The sequence below is a fragment of the Vulpes vulpes genome, chromosome 15 (assembly GCF_048418805.1).
Source record: "Vulpes vulpes isolate BD-2025 chromosome 15, VulVul3, whole genome shotgun sequence".
In the NCBI taxonomy this organism is placed as follows: domain Eukaryota; kingdom Metazoa; phylum Chordata; class Mammalia; order Carnivora; family Canidae; genus Vulpes; species Vulpes vulpes.
The window spans coordinates 84,494,446-84,513,120 of record NC_132794.1 but is presented as its reverse complement, the minus strand read 5'-3'; the positions used below and the strand labels follow the sequence as shown (position 1 = coordinate 84,513,120).

General features: G+C 39.9%; 1 protein-coding gene across 4 annotated transcripts in view; it reads right to left on the bottom strand.

The window, feature by feature from the left end:
• Positions 1-18,675, bottom strand: part of EXOC6 (exocyst complex component 6) — a 352,011-nt gene that overhangs the window by 291,880 nt on the left and 41,456 nt on the right. The window lies entirely within an intron of this gene.

Below are 18,675 nucleotides of genomic sequence, written 5' to 3'. Positions count from 1 at the left end.
CTTTGGGAGAAATTGTGAGATAAAGTCTTTACAAGTAATTTAGACCTTCAAAGGTATTCCCCTCATTTTAAGCCGGTTCAGCCAAGGCCCAAACTAGGATGGAAAAAAATAAAATCAGAATGATAAAAAATTAATGAATCAGATGTTATTTTTTTTATTTTAATATGATTATAGAGTCACATGGTAGTACTTTATAGATAGACTGGCCATTTGGACCAATCCTCTTGTTTAACAAGAGGAGAAAACAAGGCCCAGAAATGACTTTGGAGGTTCTTTTGCTGCAGTCATTAGGATGTTAAGTGAAGGTCCTGGTGCTGAACACCTCACCAGCCTGTCACTGAAGGCAATGGATCTGAAACACTGGACTTCCAATGTGAAAACCAGTTTCAAGTTTTCCCTCCTTAGGGCTTCTTAATGTGTTGGTTTTATTCCACAGTCTAGTGATTTAAAGAGCCTTAAGGCACAGGTTAATAAAAGTCATTTTTTCCCCTTGTGGCTTTCCCAAGTCCTGACCCTCGTATTTCTGAGAACCTAATCTGTGTAAGCCCCACTGGCTACATGGCCCTCAACTCTAGGGATTTTGAAGTACTGAGTATCATTAGATACTTGCTTTTCATTCTGAGGCTCCTGACAAGGGATCCTGGCTTCCTTCAAATGAAGAAAGGGAACTTGCTGGTTTGAGATTGAATCATGTTATTTAAAAAAATATTGACACCTCCAGAACCAATGAGACATTACTTTTGCTATTCTGATGGCTTTCCACTTGGGGCTGACTGGATTCTAGCTATGTAGTAGCTTTCTGACCTCAGTACAGTTTCATTTAGTTGACCTCAGATAAAATCCCCTACTTCCCTGAGTCTCCACTTTTCTTCAGATGATGCCTAAGACCCTTGCATGTCCAACATTCTTTATGTCCAAGACAAATCAAAACATGTTTAGAATCTCAGCAGAAAATGCCCTTAGTATCATCACTTTAGGATGGAAGGAAGAAGAGAGGGAGAGAAAAGGAGAAAGTGGGGGAGAGAGGGAGGAAGGGAAGGTGGGAGGGAGGAAAGATAAAAAGGCAGGAAAAAAGGGAAGAAGTCATTAGTGAACAAACTAAAGGAAGGAAAAGGGAAAAAAGCTGTGCTTTCCAAACCCCTTTGCAACCTTAGTAGAAATATATTAGGCTTGAGTTGTGCATAAGTTACTGTTTATTTAGCCATCAAAACACAGCCCAGTGGAGTATACCTAAGTATCCGTTGCAGACTCTGACTCTGGCTACCTTATGCGTCAGCAACTTCTGTTTAAGAAAACAAATGGGCATCCCTGGGTGGCGCAGCGGTTTGGCGCCTGCCTTTGGCCCAGGGCGCGATCCTGGAGACCCGGGATTGAATCCCACATCAGGCTCCCTATATAGCCTGCTTCTCCCTCTGCCTATGTCTCTGCTTCTCTCTCTGTGTGTGTGACTATCATGAAAAAATAAATAAAATTAAAAAAAAAAAAGAAAACAAATGAAGTTTCAAGAAAAAAATCATTAGAGAAGAGTGATGCTTTTTATCTTTTAAATGAGAAATGCTTTATATTGCAAAGATTATGTGAATCATTGACATCTATGAAAATCACTTAGGGGCTCCTGGGTGGCTCAGTCAGTTAAGCACCTGCTTTCACTCAGGTCATGATTCCAGGGTCCTGGGATGGAGCCCCACATCGGGCTCCCTGCCTTCTTCTCCCTCTCCCTCTGTTCCTGCTTCTACTCTCTCTCTTTCTCTCTCATGTGCACTCTCTCTAAAAAATAAATATTTAATTTTTTTAAAAAAAGAAAGAAAATCACTTAACCCAGAGCCTTGCACTTAGTAAGTGCTCAGTAATTGTTATATAATGCTATAATTCATACTCCAGAGAACCAGAATGCCCAAACCTCTGAATTGCTATATGATTTAAGCAGGTGTCTCCACCTTTCTGAGTTTGTTTTCTAAATTTGTAAGAGGAATGGATTGGATTGAATTGAATGAGGTAGTATTTATGGCTTTTCCACTTGCTGTTCTCCAAGTCCATTTCTAATGTGTTAGGGCTCCCATGTTTGAATTGAACATTAATATCATTTTAATGAAAATAATTTTGGGGTGCTTGAGTGGCTCAGTTGGTTAAGCATCTGACTCTTGATTTCAGCTCAGGTCATGATCTCCAGATCATGAGATCAAGCTCCATGTGGGGTTCTGCACTGAGCATAGAGCCTGAGTAAGATTCTCTCTCTCTCTCTTTCTTCCTCTGCCTCTCTCCTACTCCCCTCCAAAAACAGAAAATAAAAGAATTTCTTTCTCACATCATATTATAAAGCACCTACATAAATGTGCAGAGCATTATTCTTTCCTTCCCTAAAGTAGATTTTGGAACATTAAAATTAAAGATAAATAAATGAGGGATCCCTGGGTGGCACAGCGGTTTAGCGCCTGCCTTTGGCCCAGGGCGCGATCCTGGAGACCCAGGATCGAATCCCACGTCGGGCTCCCAGTGCATGGAGCCTGCTTCTCCCTCTGCCTGTGTCTCTGCCTCTCTCTCTCTGTGTGTGACTATCATAAATAAATAAATAAAAATTTAAAAAAAAAAGATAAATAAATGAGATTAACATTTGCTTAAAGGGCCAATTATAAGGCTAAATTTTGGGCAACTAATTGAAATGTAAAGCCTCTTCAGAAATGTCAAGTTAGGGAGCCTGGTCCTAATATTGCATTGTGGTATTTGGAGGACTGTCAGAGTTTGCCCAAGCTCTGCTGGTTCTTAATTCAATCACAACACCTGCTCAAGACTCAGGACTTCCTACAACTAGATTTTAAACACTCCTAGGAGACTGCCATTCCCCTGAGGGCTTCTCTTCAAGTAAAAATGTTTTTGCCTCCCAAATTGAGTCAACACATCTGTTCCTACCTATCTTAAAAGCTTCATCAATTCAATAGTTGTCCAAAAGGAAGGGGGGGGAGAAAAGCTATTGTGTGATGAAAAATTTTGGCAAGTGTTATGAAAACACATTCTTAAAACATCTCTCATTTCTGAGAAACAAAGTAAAATGTATGAATTGTTTTTTTGTTTTATGACTAACAAAATGATTCATTGCTACAATGAGGTATTTTGACCATATCCACATAAAGCAAGTACCAACATTCAATTGAAAAAATAAAAATAACTCAATTAGAAAAATAAACTTTGAGTACCTCCTCTCTAAAAGGCACTGAATGTGGCCTCAAAACACTAGGCAAGTTGTCATGCTCAAGTTTAAGCTATTTAAGTGTTAACTGTAGCTTCTATGCACTGAGAAATTTCTTTACAACTAGTCCCCTAACAGTAGCCACCAGCTACATGTGCCTATTGAGCACTTGAAATGTGGCTAGTCAAATTGAGATGTTTTGTAAGAGTAAAATACACACTAGATTTAGAAGACTTAGGACAAAAAGAGAATGTAAAATATTTTGTTAATAACTTCATATCAATTGTATATTAAAATGACACTATTTTGAATATGTTGGGTTAAAAACATATTGTTGACTTAAATTCATCTGTTTCCTCTGACCTTTTTAATGTAGCTATTAGAAAATCTAAAATTACATATATAACTTGAATTTGGTTCACATTATATGTTTTTGGGGAACATCTGGCTTAGACTCTTGGTTTATTGTTTATTCTAAGACTTAGAATCCACCTAAGAGTTCTTCGTAACAAATACTTCATTCTTATTTCAAGAAAGATTTCTGCCTGGTGTGGTCTTATAGATTTGTAAGTACAAACTAAACTTATAAAAGTACATCTGGAGTGATGAATATCTATTTGAATGAAAAGACATTCATATTAAACTTGGTGGGAAAATAAAGGTTTAAAAACAGTATATAATGAAAAAAATACTCACCCTCAATTAAAGAAATATAATTAAGACAAAATAAGGTGAGGCAACTGGGTGGGCCAGTTGGGTAAGCATCTACCTTTGGCTTAGGTCATGATCCCAGGGTTCTGGGATCGAGCCCGGCATCGCTTGCATCTCCCCCCTCCTGCCATTCTCCCTGCTTATGCTTTCTCTCTCAAATAAATAAATAAAATCTTAAAAAAAAAGAAAAGACAAAATAAGGCAAGTATTTAAAAGCTTCATAATACCCACTATTGATGCTGATGATGGGAAACAGCATTTCCATATGCTATTTGTGGGAGTATAAATTGGTACAAGTTCTTTAGAGGGTAACTCAGCAATAGCTATTAAAATTTATAATGCATATACCCTTCAATCCAGGATTTCCATTTCAGAGATTTTACCCTAAAGTTATACAGACACATGTATCCTCGATTTGTAATAGCAAAAGACTGCAAATGATCTAAAGGTCCATCTATAAGAAACTGGATAAATGTTTTGGCATATTCATATACCAGAATACTATACTGCCAATAAAAATGATGACAGTCTCAATATTAGTAGTAGTATTAAGAATTATTATATTGGGATGCCTGGGTGGCTCAGTGGTTGAGCAACTGCCTTCGGCCCAGGGCATGATCCCAGAGTTCCAGGATCCAGTTCCACATCAGGCTCCCTGCATGGAGCCTGCTTCTCCCTCTGCCTATGTCTCTGCCTCTCTCTGTCTCTCTCTCTGTGTCTCTCATGAATAAATAAATAAAATCTTAAAAAAAAAAAAAAAAGAATTAGGGCAGCCCCGGTGGTGCAGCGGTTTGGCACTGCCTGCAGCCTGGAGTATGATCCTGGAGACCCCAGATCGAGTCCCACATCGGGCTCCCTATGTGGGGCCTGCTTCTCCCTCTGCCTGTGTCTCTGCCTCTCTAAATAAATAAATAAATAAATAAATAAATAAATAAATAAAATAAAGAATTATTATATTAAGATATAGTAAATAAAAAGACACAGTGCAGGAATTAGTTATTTACTCAGAATTATTTGAGATTATGTTTTCTGCCATCATACAGAATGAAAGTCTAAAATAATCATTAAACTGAATTATAGAAAAAAGTTATATTTTTTGTCATCAGCTGAGTTTGGGGGACTAAACATTTATTATACCTGCTACATTTGTGTTTATAGAGGTCTTTCTGGAATCAGAACAGATTGAAGAGTAGGACTAGAAGGCATCTTATGTAAGGGCCTGGCACACAATAAGCACTCTATAAATGCTTGTTGTCATTATTAGACATAATAATTCAAGCTAAAAGAGATGCAAACTAAACCAAGGTAGTGACAGCAAGAAAAAAAAAAAAGAGAAATGAGCCATGTGATAGCTATCAAAAAAGCATAATGGACAGGAACTTGAGACTAAAATCAGGTAGGAGCTTACAAGCTGTAGCAAGCCTCCAGGATAATTTCCAAGGTGAGATGGAGAAGCCAGTGGATGATGGAGCACATCTCTGAGTCAGGACACTCAGGAGAAGATGCAACTTTGAGGAAAAGATAAATTCAGTTTGGGACATTATAAATTTTTTAAAATTATTTATTTATTTATTTATTTATTTATGAGAGAGCACAAGCAAGGGGGTGGTGGGTAAAGGAGCTGAGGGAGAGGGAGAGCATAGAGCCTATTTCTCCCTCCTCCTGTGTCTCTGCCTCTCTCTCTCTCTATGTCTATCATAAATAAATAAATAAATAAATAAATAAATAAATAAATAAATCTTAAAAAAATAAGATGTGAGGAAGAAAAATAGATTTTTCTGAAGTTCAGAAAAAGATTGAAAAGAAGTTAAAGAGAGATACTTGGGTCACAGATTTCTTTAATGAGGAAGATTTAGTACAGCTACTTGACAAGGACAATGATCCAGTGGAAAGGGAAAGGTTGAAGGACAGAGATAGAGATGATGGAAATGGAGATAGAGATAGAGATGAGAAATGGAGATGACAGACATAGAAATGGAAAAGAGAGATGGAAATGGAGACAGGGATGAGAGATTAAGACATGGAGATAGAGATGGAGATGAGAGATGAGAAATGGAGATAACAGATGGAAGCAGAAATGGATATGGAAATGAAGACAGAGATGGAGACAAGCAGATGACAAATGGAGATAGAGATGGAGAGGAGAGATGAGAACTGGAGATGTCAGATAAGGATAGGGATGGAAATGGAGACAAAGATGAGAGATGGAGATAAAGATAGAGATGGAAACAGAGACAGAGATGAGGGATGGAGATGAAACTATGAGATGGAGATAAAGATGGAGATGAGAGATGGAGACAAAGGTAAGAGGTGGAGATGAAAATGGAGATGTGAAATGGAGCTGGAGATGGATATGAGAGATGGAAATGAAAATAAGAGATGGTGATGGAGATGAGAGAGGAAAGACGAGAGATGGAGACAGAGATGAGAGAGAAAAGATGAGAGACAGAGAGGAGAGATGGAGAAGTGGGAGGTTGGGAATAATGAAGATGGACACAGATGAGAGAGAGACAGAGATGGAGAAAGAAGGAGAAAAAAGGGAAGGAGAAGTGGAGAAGGGTGAGGGAGGTGAAAGAAGAAGTAGAAGGTGATGAGTGGAGCAGAAGGGAAAGGAGGAAGGATCTTGAGGACTGCAGAGAAGCCATTCTGATGGCTGGGTGAATGTGATCAGGGACAGCCACAACACATTTCCAGCAGTAGTGGCAGTAAAGCTTGGGTCAGGGTCTGTGGCCCACCCTTGAGAATGACAGTGACAGAGGCAATGAGACACACTGAAGCATTCAGTGATTGAAGATCTCAGTATGGAGCTTTCAAGTACAAAGACTGCTCATCCAAGAAGACCCACATTAGACAGGAAGCTAACCTTGCCCTCACCATGTTCTGTCATAGACTCGGGGCTGCCAAGGAAGAGCACAGCCTCCACTTCAAATCAGTGGTGGATGCCATAGGTGTTGCAACTAAGTGTGCTCCTCCCAGGTTCTTTCTTGAAGGGAGAGCTGTGTGGCACACATCCACCACTGCCACATCTACTGTTCACCTTCTTTTCTCTTGGAAGAAAAGGGATTTAAAAAAACTATTAGGGGGCACCTGGGTGGTTCAGTGGGTCAAGCATCCAACTCTTGATTTCAGCTCAGGTCATGATCTTAAGGTTTAATAAATAAAGCCCTATGTAAGGCTCCACGTTCAGTGGGGAATCTGCTTCTGTCCTTCCTTCTCTCCCGCTCCTCTGCCCCTCACCCTGCTCAAGTGTGCACATGCACTCTCTCTCTCAAATAAATAAATACATCTTTTTAAAAAAAACTATTAGATAATTCCATTCTGCTCTCCCTCGACCATAGTTTGTATGGGATTTGTGTTCCCACTGTACCCACTCTGATTTGACTCTACTTAGTCTTACACACATCAGTGATTCCAAGTCTTCAAAAAAAATATAAAGGAGCCGCTCCTCAAATAACAACACCAACAACAATTATACTAGAGATCTAGTTCACTAGCAAAAATTAACTTTTATGTAGCTCTGAGACTTCATATTTATTTTCCCAGTTTTGTACAGATACTTGAAGGAATCCCAGCAGCTCGCATGCTGTGAAAACGGCCAGGCAACTTCTCAAAATGGCTGAACACACTTGTTGGTGGGACAACATCACAGAATACATTAAACCCGAGTGAAGCCTCAAATGGCCATTCCTTAGTGTGGCTGCTTGCCTTAATGCCACTTTTTCTCAGTGCTGGTGAATCCAAGTTTGGAAGAGAGAATAACCATTCTTTTCACAAACCTTTACTAAGCACCCACTATGTGTCAGACACTGTACTGGGTGCTGAAGTTATAGTGGTTATGGGATTTTAAAATATGTCTACAAAATCGTTTACAATTATTTCCTCAAATGTTAAAACTAACCCTTCTCCCTTGAGTGTGGGCAAGACTTAGTGACTTGCTTTTAACTAACAAAATGTGGCAAAAGTGACACTATGACTTCTTAGACTAGGTCGTAAAAGGCAATGTGGCTTCTTCCTTGATCTCTCTTGGATCACTCACTCTGGGGAAAACCAGATGCCCTGTTATGAGGACACTTGAGCAGCCCTACATAAAAGTCCATGTGGTGAGGAACTTAGGCCTTCCTCCAACAGCCACCTTGCAAGAGAGCCACTTTGGAAGGGGATCATCCAGTTTCAATCAAGCCTTCAGATGACTGCAAGCCCAGCAACATTTTGACTGCAAATTCATGAAAGACCCCAAGCACAGCCACCTGGCCAAGCTTTTCCAAAATTCCCAACCCACAGAAAGTGTGAGATGATTAATATCTATTTTTGCTTTAAGCCAGCAAGTTTTGGGGTAATTTTTTACATAGCAATAGATACAGTGGTGGACAAGACAAACATGGTTCCTTCTCTCATTCCGGGAGCAGGAAATAATGTATCGTTGCACAAATGTAGAAACAATGTGAGTCAAATCATGCCAACAAATATGTACAAATGCTATGGTGTCCCATCAATAGGAAATGTGAAAAGATCTGTTATATTATTACATTGATTGTGACTAGGATTTCAATTTGGAGTCTGCTTTTTTTTTTTTTTTTTTTTTTTTTGAGTCTGCTTTGTCACCCAAAGGTACAGCATATCTTTATGCCATGATCATTGTAGAGCTGGTGGCAAATGATAGTGTGCTCTGGGGCTATAAGATCTAGAAGTGGATTCAGGTCAGAGCAAATGTCACGGCAACCCAACCCCCATGCAAACCATGGTAAAGGGAGAGCAGGAGCCAAGAGCCTCTCAGAAAAAACTGGTCTGCAAAGAATACAGTGCTGAGAAAAGCAAAGGCAAGAGATCATGTGTCTACAAGGAGAGAGACACACAAAGAAAGCCTGATGACTGTCCATCTCCTGTGAACCAATTTGAATTCCAGGATTATTTTAAGACAATGGAAAGGCTCAAGATTGTCATTTTTTTTTTTAAACTAAATCTCCTTTTTACTGTGCTAACTAGCTAAGTGGGCTAAGTTGTGGCATTTAAACAATCTCTGAGATACTTCACCCCAGCCTCCCTTGGTCTCCCTGCCTCCAGTATTGACACTCTCCAGTGCACTTCATGTGGGAAACCAGAGGAGTCTTCTTCAATCACTGCATCATTATGTCACCTTCTCTACTTACATACAAACCTTACCTTGGCTCCCACTTGTACAGGTAAAGTATCCCAGCCTGGCATTTACAGTTCTCTTCAATCTGGCTCCAGCTCACCTTTTCATGACTCCCCTACTTACACACCATCTTTAAACAAACTGAAAACCCTGAAGTTCCCCCAATGTGTCAAAAGCTTTTCAGCTTTTGAAACTTTCTTCAAGTCTCAACCTGGAAGCCCATTCCTCCCCTCATCTACCTCACTTTATTTTAGCTATCAAACAGAGATGTTCTTAAATGCTTCTCCATTAAACAGTCTCTGATCCCCTTAGCTGGTATAGCATTTCCCTCTTCTGGGTGCATCATTAATGGCACTGGTAGGATATAAGTCCTTTACTGTCTGTACTGTAATTACTTACATTAATATACTTACGTATATTGCATTATTATGTATTGTATATATAATTATATATACAATTATATATATAATTACATATATATATATATATATATATATATATATATATATATAGTTCATCACTTCTACCAAGCTTCTTAGAAGCTTCTTGAATATGAGAACAAGGTTACTCATCTTTGTATTGACTTGGTCCTAAGCCTCCTTCTCTTTTCACTCTCTCCTCTCCCCTTAAATTATTCATGATTTATAACTTCGTCCACCATCTACACACTGATACCTCTAGCCCTGACCTCTTTGCTGTGTGCCAGACCTCTACATATACCTGCTATGTGACATATTCACGTGGGTGTCTCAAAGGCTCTTCATTGTCAACATGGTCAGCAGAAACTTCTTATAGTGTCCCCACCCAACTCAGGACTCCTCCATGTTTCCTTTCTCAGTAAATGCCACTCAACCAGCCATCCAGTTCTACAAGTCAAAATCTAGAGGTCCTCCTTGAACTCTCCCACCTGTCAACCACTGTCTAACCCACCACCAAGTCTTGTTGATTTTACTAAATAGTATTCAAATACCACAACTTGCCTCTACCTCCACTGTTACCTCCTGAATCCAAGCTTTCATTAGCTCTCACTTTGTCTACCATATTCTATCTGGTATCCTAATCAGCATCCCCACATCAACTCTAGCCTCATATCTCCAATTCATTCTGGGTCATAAGGATAGAATGGCAATTGAGTTTATTTTTGTTTTTTGTTTTTGTTTTTGTTTTTGTTTTTGCAATTGAGTTTTAAAACTCAAATCTGACCAGGTCATTGCTAAAGGTTTAAAATCTTCAATGACTTTCCATTGTTCTTAAGACAAACACCCAAGTTCTTAATATAAACTGACCACAGGGCCTTCCATAATCTGGCCCATTTACCTCTCCAGCCTAATTTTGTGCTCAATATTTCAGTCACAAGGGACTACTTTCAGTTCCTCAAAAGTGCCCTGCTCTCTACAGTCCTGAGGTCTTTACACGTGCTGTTTCTTCTCATTCCATCTACTACCTTTGCCTATTAAACTCCTGTTCATCCTTCTAGGCTTAGCTCAGACCTCAGCTCCTCATAGAAACCTTCCCAGACCAGATCAGGTCCCTTATTTACAAGAAGTCAGCTCCTTCTAACTTCTTCCTCTGCCACTCTCAATGCCTGACTTCCTTCCTCAGAATTAAAAGTTGGGCTGTTACCCCTCCAATATGGTATTCATACTCCAGACAGAAAGGGAAAGGTAAAGAGCAAAATTCATGTGCCAATTGGACCCATCTCTTTTTATCAGAAAAGAAAAAAATGTCTTTCTTGGAAGCCCCACATAAGAAACTTTATCCCCCCCACATAGGAAACTTTTACCTATATCTTTGTCCAGACTGAGGTTGTAGCCACTCTAGCTCCAAAGGAGTCCTGGAAGGTGTTCTTAAAGAGACATTTGTCTTCAGCACAATTTTAAGTCTGATAGAGAGAAATAAGTGGATACTGGAGATAGGGAAGCCAACCAAGAGTGTCTGCCACACTACTGCCACAACTAACTAGATTAATTGGATTTCAAGGCTCTGACTCAATCTCAGAAGCCTAAATGAAAGTGATCCTTTTCAAGTTGGAATTTTGAACAAATAAATTCAGCCTCTGCATGTATGGTGCTAAGCTTTATGGATGAAGAGTGAAAAATTCTATCAAATACATGATTGTCGGGCAGCCTCGGTGGCACAGCGGTTTAGAGCTGCCTGCAGCCCAGGGTGTGATCCTGGAGACCCAGGATCGAGTCCCATGTCGGGCTCCCTGCATGGAGCCTGCTTCTCCCTCTGCCTGTGACTCTGCCTCTCTCTCTCTCTCTCTCTCTCTCTCTCTCTCTCAATGAATAAATAAATAAAATCTTTTTTTAAAAAAAATATATGATTGTTTTATCTGTTTAATACTAATTTTATCTGTTTAAACCAAACATGTGGAATGATTTTCCTTCTTGAAATGCTATTCTTATCACTGTATACTCTTTCTTTCTTTCTTTCTTTCTTTCTTTCTTTCTTTCTTTTGGGAGGGGTGAGGGGAGAGAGAGAGAGAGACCATGTGGGTCCAGGAGCAGGGGGCAGGGAGGCAGAGAGAGAGGGAGAAAGAGAATTTTAAGTAGGCTCCACACTCAGTGCAGAGCCCAACACAGGGCTCAATCTCATGACCCTAAGATCATGATCTGAGCCAAAATCAAGAGTTGGATGCTTAATCAACTGAGTCAGCCAGGAATCCTTATCACTGTATATTCTTCATTTAAAAATTAACTTTAGGGGATCCCTGGGTGGCTCAGTGATTTAGCGCCTGCCTTTGGCGAAGGGCATGATCCTGGAGTCCCAGGATCGAGTCCCACGTCAGACTCCCTGCATGGAGCCTGCTTCTCCCTCTGCCTGTGTCTATTCCTCTTTCTCCCTCTCTCTGTGTATCTCATGAATAAATAAATAAAATCTTTTTTAAAAAAATTAACTTTAAAGAAATAGTCACTATTAAAACTTAAGCCTGCAATTGAAGCCACTGCCCAAGGTATTAACTCCTTCAATCATGTGGTTACATTCATGCCTCTCATGGAGACATTTGTTCAGGTACAGAAGGAGTAAATGAGACTCTCCAAATGAATTTAAATTTTAAATTCAAAATGTAGGGGATGCCTGGGTGGCTCAGCGGTTGAGCATCTGCCGTAGGCCCAGGGCATGAGTCCCACATTGGGCTCCCTGCATGGAGCCTGCTTCTCTCTCTGCCTCTCTCTGTGTGTCTCTCATGAATAAATAAATAAAATCTTTTTTAAAAAATTCAAAATGTAGAATAAGTATGTAGCCAATTTAGCTGTAGTTAAAAACTAGGAAATCAGAAAACTATGTAAGAAGAATTAAGAATGCAAGGGATTTATGGAGTGATTGAGCCCATTCTAGACAGAGTTTAGAAAGAAGGAAGCAGGGGATCCCTGGGTGGCGCAGCAGTTTGGCGCCTGCCTTTGGCCCAGGGCGCGATCCTGGAGACCCAGGATTGAATCCCACGTCGGGCTCCCGGTGCATGGAGCCTGCTTCTCCCTCTGCCTGTGTCTCTGGCTCTGTCTCTGCCTGTGTCTTTGGCTCTGTCTCTCCTTCTATCTCTCAAGAATAAATAAATAAAATCTTTAAAAAAAAAAGAAAGAAAGAAAGAAGGAAGCAGAGTGATCTTGGGGAGAGGTTTCATCTACAGGGAAATGCCAAGTTTGTTAATTGAGAGCCAGAAGTGATGAAGTATGGAACACGGGCACAAGAATATAGCAAACAGGACGTGCTTACTATGCAAGGGAATCTGTTTTTCAGTTAGTATCATTGTCTCTAATTAGTTCAATTCAACTAACATTTATTGATCATCATCCATGTGCCAGAAATTCTGGGGAAAACTGGTATTCTTCCCTGTCCTGCTGAAGAGGAAAAAAAAAATATTATTGCTAGATGGAATTTCAGAAGGCACATATTCTTTCCCCATTTTATTTATTTATTTAAAAGATTTTATTCATTCATTCATGAGAGACACAGAGAAAGAGAGAGAGAGAGAGGCAGAGACACAGGCCGAGGGATAGGCAGGCTCCATGCAGGGAGCCCAATGTGGGACTCAATCCCGGGTCTCCAGGATCACGCCCTGGGCCAAACTGCTGAGCTACCCAGGAATCCCCTCTTTCCCCATTTTAAAGATAAGAATATTAAGGTCCAGAAAAATTAAATAACTCCCCATTGTCACCACTTAGTTAACAGAAAGCCATGGCAAAATCTAGGGTCTTTGTAGTCTCATCCAAACAAAATCCTTAAAACCTAGAGAGAGGCAATCTTCATGTTAGGGCAGTTCCCCAATTTCAGAGACAGTGGGGTTTTGTTGTTGCTGCTTTTGTTTTGTTTCTTTCTTACAAATGATTTACCACATACAAACACAGGCCATTCAAAAATTCTCCCTGATTCTCAAAGTCACCATGATATTTTTCCTCATTGTCATCAAGCATATATCAGCAAGCTTGGGTGAACCTACCCAAAGCTGATGACTCTACTGTCCTCCCCATTCTTCCCATACCCCTCAGCACCTCATGCACACCGACCAGGTTGATCTACACTTGTTAATTAATGGTTTCAAAATGCTCTAATATTATATCAGAGGCATAAGTCCCACAATGGGCTCCCAAAAACTTGCTCCCAAAAACTTTTGTAAGCTCCAGAAAAACAAACTTCTCAGGAACTCAACGTTTGGAATGAGAAGAAGCTGGGTTACAACTCTACCATTTACTGTGTAGCCTTTGGAAAACTATTTAACATCATTAAACCTCAGGCTCTACATGTGTTCAATGAGGAAAAACATACCTACTTTATAAGGGTGATGCAAGGATTTAATGAGATAATGCCCCACAAGCATTGAATGGTATAAAGTTACACACTGATATAACATCGGGGCTCAAGACACATTTATTATCACTTTTTTAAACTTGTTCCCACCCTCCCTTCTGTCTTAGATATGCTTAACCTGGGTCATTGATCAGAGCTGGATTCAAATCTTAGCTCCTTCACTGACCAGCTATATAATCTTGAGCAATGCTCATTACCTCTCCAAGCCTCCTAAAACAAAGCCTGGCATGAGAGGAGCACTGGGAGTTATACCATATGTTGGCAAAACTTAAATAAAAAAATTTTTTTGAAGGAAAAAAATAAAAATAAAACAAATCCTGGCTTGTGGGCCACATCCAATATTTTCTGAGTGAAGAGAATGTAAATTTCTTATAAGTAATAGAGATAATAAGCCTCAGCTCACATGATTGTTAAAGGATCATGTAAGTGAAATACCTGCTCTGTTCCCTTTTTTTAGCTTAATTGATGAACTGATCACCTTGGATTCATTGAATGCTAGATCAAGAATCTTTAATTCACGTGATATCTTAATTATTTATCTATAATTCTTTATTTCCCTCAATAGTTCTTGGGGGAGGGTGTGATAAGGATACACATAACACCTCCATCTGAGTTGAAGATCAACTGAGAAATAAGACAAAGGACAATCAGATAAGGTTCAAAAGTATCCTCTCTATTAAGCTGATATGGAGATGGGGTTTAAGTGAAGCAAGAGGCCTCCTGGCACTGAACCTGTTAGGCAGCCTTATGTACTCTGGAGCACTGGACCACCCAAGGCTTCCCCATCCTCACCCCACAGGGGAGACCTGCCCCTGGAGGAGCAGATCAAAATGTATAGTCTCTACAAAAAGACTGCAACCCAAAGAAAGAACAAGAGAAAGAAGATAGATAGGTCATGCAGGCCCCTTTCCCCATTCAGGTAACACTCCATCTCCCCAGGGGAGGAGTGAATGTGGGACACAGGCCAAGAGTGTTTGGGGAAAACCCCTAGTCTTGGAAACAAAAAAGGTGGCAAGAAGCATCCCAGGCATTTGCAGCCTAACAAGCTCTATATGCGAAATGTATTGGATAGGCATCCTTACTCCCTCTGCCCCCACCGCAAGAATTCGAGAGTACAGGGAATAGAGGTTAAGAGCCCAGCCTGGAGGCTGGCTGCCTAGGTTGAATCCAGTCTCTTCCACTTACTAGCTGTTCCCTTAAGCAAGTTATTTGCCCTACCTGGACCTCCCTCTTGTCATCTGTAAAATGAAAGGTATTGACAGACTGTTTCTAAGAATTAAATGAAATGAAATTAAAGCGTCCAAAATAGCAAAGGGTAAAAGTAATACAAATAGGGGTTATTATTACTGGTGAATTTGCCTTAAAAAAGCTGTGGGCTCCCAAGAGTTAAAGGTGAAATAAAATATCATGCCACTCAAGAACAGCAAACCAATTATCTAATTAATCTCCCTTGAACCCAAAGCAAAAAATAATTATAATCAACTCCCAATCCCACTTGTGATCTTAGAACCATGGAAACCATCTCTCAATGACACCACCTCCTGCATTCTTCATGTTCAGCTGCAAGTCTCTCTTATCCCCTCTGAACTGAATCACACAATACTTTCTTGTCTTGGTCCTTTTAAATGATTGCCCTCCCTATGGACATCTGTGAAGATACTACTAAGGAGAAAAATCCTATTAAATTTTGTATATCTCAGTTTAGAGCTTTGGCTGAGGTTGTCACAGATAAAAGGCCAGGGTTGGTTTGGGGTTTGTGAGTTGCGGTTACACTAGAAAGAGTGGTCAGTTAGCTGCACTCCCCAAGAAGGATTCCTGGGCACCAGTGCTACATTATGAGGGTAGCAGATATTTAATGAAGGAAAGCTGAGAAAGATTCCAAATTGAAGTAGACTGGAAATACTTTATAGAAGTCTGAAATTTGTGTGGTGGGTACTCTGGTCAAGATAGGGACCTGAAAGCTTAGTCAATAGATCTCTTCTCCTAAAACAGAGGAGCATAAGATGGTGGTGACATGTGCAGGTTTTGGAGTCAAATAGACCACGTTCAAGCCCCATTTTTAGCCACTTCTTTGTTATATGACCTTGGGTAACTCAAATGTCAGTGTCTCTCTATATAAAACTGAGATAAAACACTCTCTTATGGGACTATGAAGAGAATTAAATAAAGCAACGTGTGTAAAATTCTTAGTACAAGGCCCTCCACGTATCTGTGTTCACTAAATTAATTAATACTTTTATACATAATAATAGAAACAGAGAGGAGTTAATATCCAAAATATATAAAGAACTCCTATAAGTCAATAATAAACTCAATTTAAACTCAATTTAAAAATGGGCAGAGGGGGATCCCTGGGTGGCTCAGTGGTTTGGCGCCTGCCTTTGGCCCAGGGCGCGATCCTGGAGTCCCAGGATCAAGTCCCATGTTGGGGTCCCAGCATGGAGCCTGCTTCTCCCTCCTCCTGTGTCTCTGCCTCTCTCTCTCTCTCTGTCTATCATAAATAAATAAATAAATCTTTAAAAAAAAAAAAGAAATACCATATGATGCAGCAATTCCACTTCTGGGTATATATCCAAAGGAAACAAAAACAGGGTATTGAAGAGTTACATGTAGTGTTATTCACAATTGTCAGCATATGGAAATAGCCCAAGTATCTGTCAAAGGATGAATGGATTAAAAAAAAGTGGTATAGCACATGCACATACACACATACACATACACATACACAATGGAATATTATTCACCTATGAGAAAGAAGGAAATCCTGCCATTTATGCCAACATGGATAGAACTTGAGTACATTATACTAAGTGAGATAAGTCGGAAATACTGTATGGTATCATTTACATGAGGAATCTAAACAAGCCAAACTTAAAAACAGAATAGAATGGTTGTCACCAGAGCCTGAGGGATAAGGAAATAGGAGAGAAGTTGTTTAAGGGTACAACCTAGCAGCTAATAGATAAATAAGTCCTGGAGATGTAATGCACAGTATAGTGATTATAGAGAACAACACTGCATTATAAATAACACATTTGCTAAGAGACTAGATCTTAATTATTCTCATCAGAAAGAAAGAAATGACAATTATATGATGTTCTAGAAGTTTTAGCTAACACTACAATGGCAACTATATTGCAATATATAAAATTAACATGCATACCTTAAACTTATGCAATGTTACATTTCATTTAAATCTCAATTTTTTTAATGGAAAACTTCTGGGTTAATTCATAGACAGCTTTGTAATTATTATTTTCTTCATCATTATGACGAGATGATCCACTCAACTTTAGAAATTAAGTCTAAGAAATGAGCCAATTGAAAACTATTACTAATTCTTCCCATTATTTCCAGTTACATGTTGGCAGGAAGTTTCTTTATTTTTTTTTTCTTAAAGATTTTGTTTGTTTATTAGAGAGAGAAAGAGAGCACAACCAGAGGGAGCAGCAGAGGGAGAGGGAAAAACAGGCTCTCCACTGGGCAGGGAGCCCAGTGTGGGGCTTGATCCCAGGGCTCTGGCATCACAACCTAAGCCCAAAGCAGATGCTTAACCAACTGAGCCACCCAGGCGCCCCATGGTGGGAAGTTTCTTTTTTTTTTTTTTTCCTTCTCTCTCTCTTTTTTTTAAGTAATCTCTACCCTCAATATGGGATTCAAATTCACAACCCTGAGATCAAGAGTCACAGTTCTACTGACTGAGTCAGTCAGGCACATCCCACAGGAAGTTTCTTAAGTCATAATGTATACCCTTTACATCTTATGCTTTTAACCACTATGCATTCTTCCTATGTTGAACCAGTACTTGATTCTTATTGTCATCAAAACCTTAAGGCCTTTGGCCTTTTTTGTTATAACTGGTGAACTTATATTGGCATATGATTATTATCCTCTGTTGGGGGATGTTGATAATGAGGGAAGCAACGCATGTGCTGGGGCAAAAGATATATATAGATAGATAGATAGATAGATAGATAGATAGATAGATATACACAGGAAATCTCTGTATCTTCAACCCAATTTTGCTGTCAACCTAAAAAAGCTCTAAGAAATAATGTCTGGGAGCCTGGGTGGCTCAGTCAGTTGTCTGACTCTTGGTTTCAGCTCAGGTCATGATCTCAGGGCCATGAGATTGAGCCCCACATCGGGCTCTGAGCTCAGCTCAGAATCTACTTGGGATTCTTTCCCTACCCCTCGGGCCCTCCCCCACTTCCGTAGTAACTCTCTTTCTCCCTCTGTCTCTCTAAAATAAATAAATAAAAATTTTTTTTAAAAAAAGAAAAGAAATAATGTCTGGGGTTTTAAAAAAATATTTTATTTATTTATTCATGAGAGACACACAGAGAGAGAGGTAGAGACATAAGCAGAGAGAGAAGCAGGCTCCATGCAGGAAGCCCGATGTAGGACTCGATCCTGGGTGTCCAAGATCAGGCCCTGAGCCAAAGGCAGATGCTCACCAGCTGAGCCACCCAGGTGACCCAGAAATAACATCTGTTGAACATAAACGAAAACCTGAAGTCCCTTCAAATTTCATCATCGAAGTCAATGGGAGACATGAAGAGCACAAATGGTAAATTTCATGAAACTTCAGTTTGACAGGGCAGTTTTACTCTCTCCTTTCCATTCTTTTCCTAGCTCTACCAAAAAGGCCACCTTGGGCTATGTAATGCTTCTGTGGGTCTGCAGTGGGAAGGGGGGAGGTGTTGAGAACGCACCTCTTCCTCAGGAATGTGTAGCCTCAGGTCAGGGTCTCAGCTTGGCAAATGGGGCTCAGGTTAGAACCAGCTCCAACTGGCCTCCTCAACCAGGTGTTTTTGTGCAGTGCACTAACTGCATA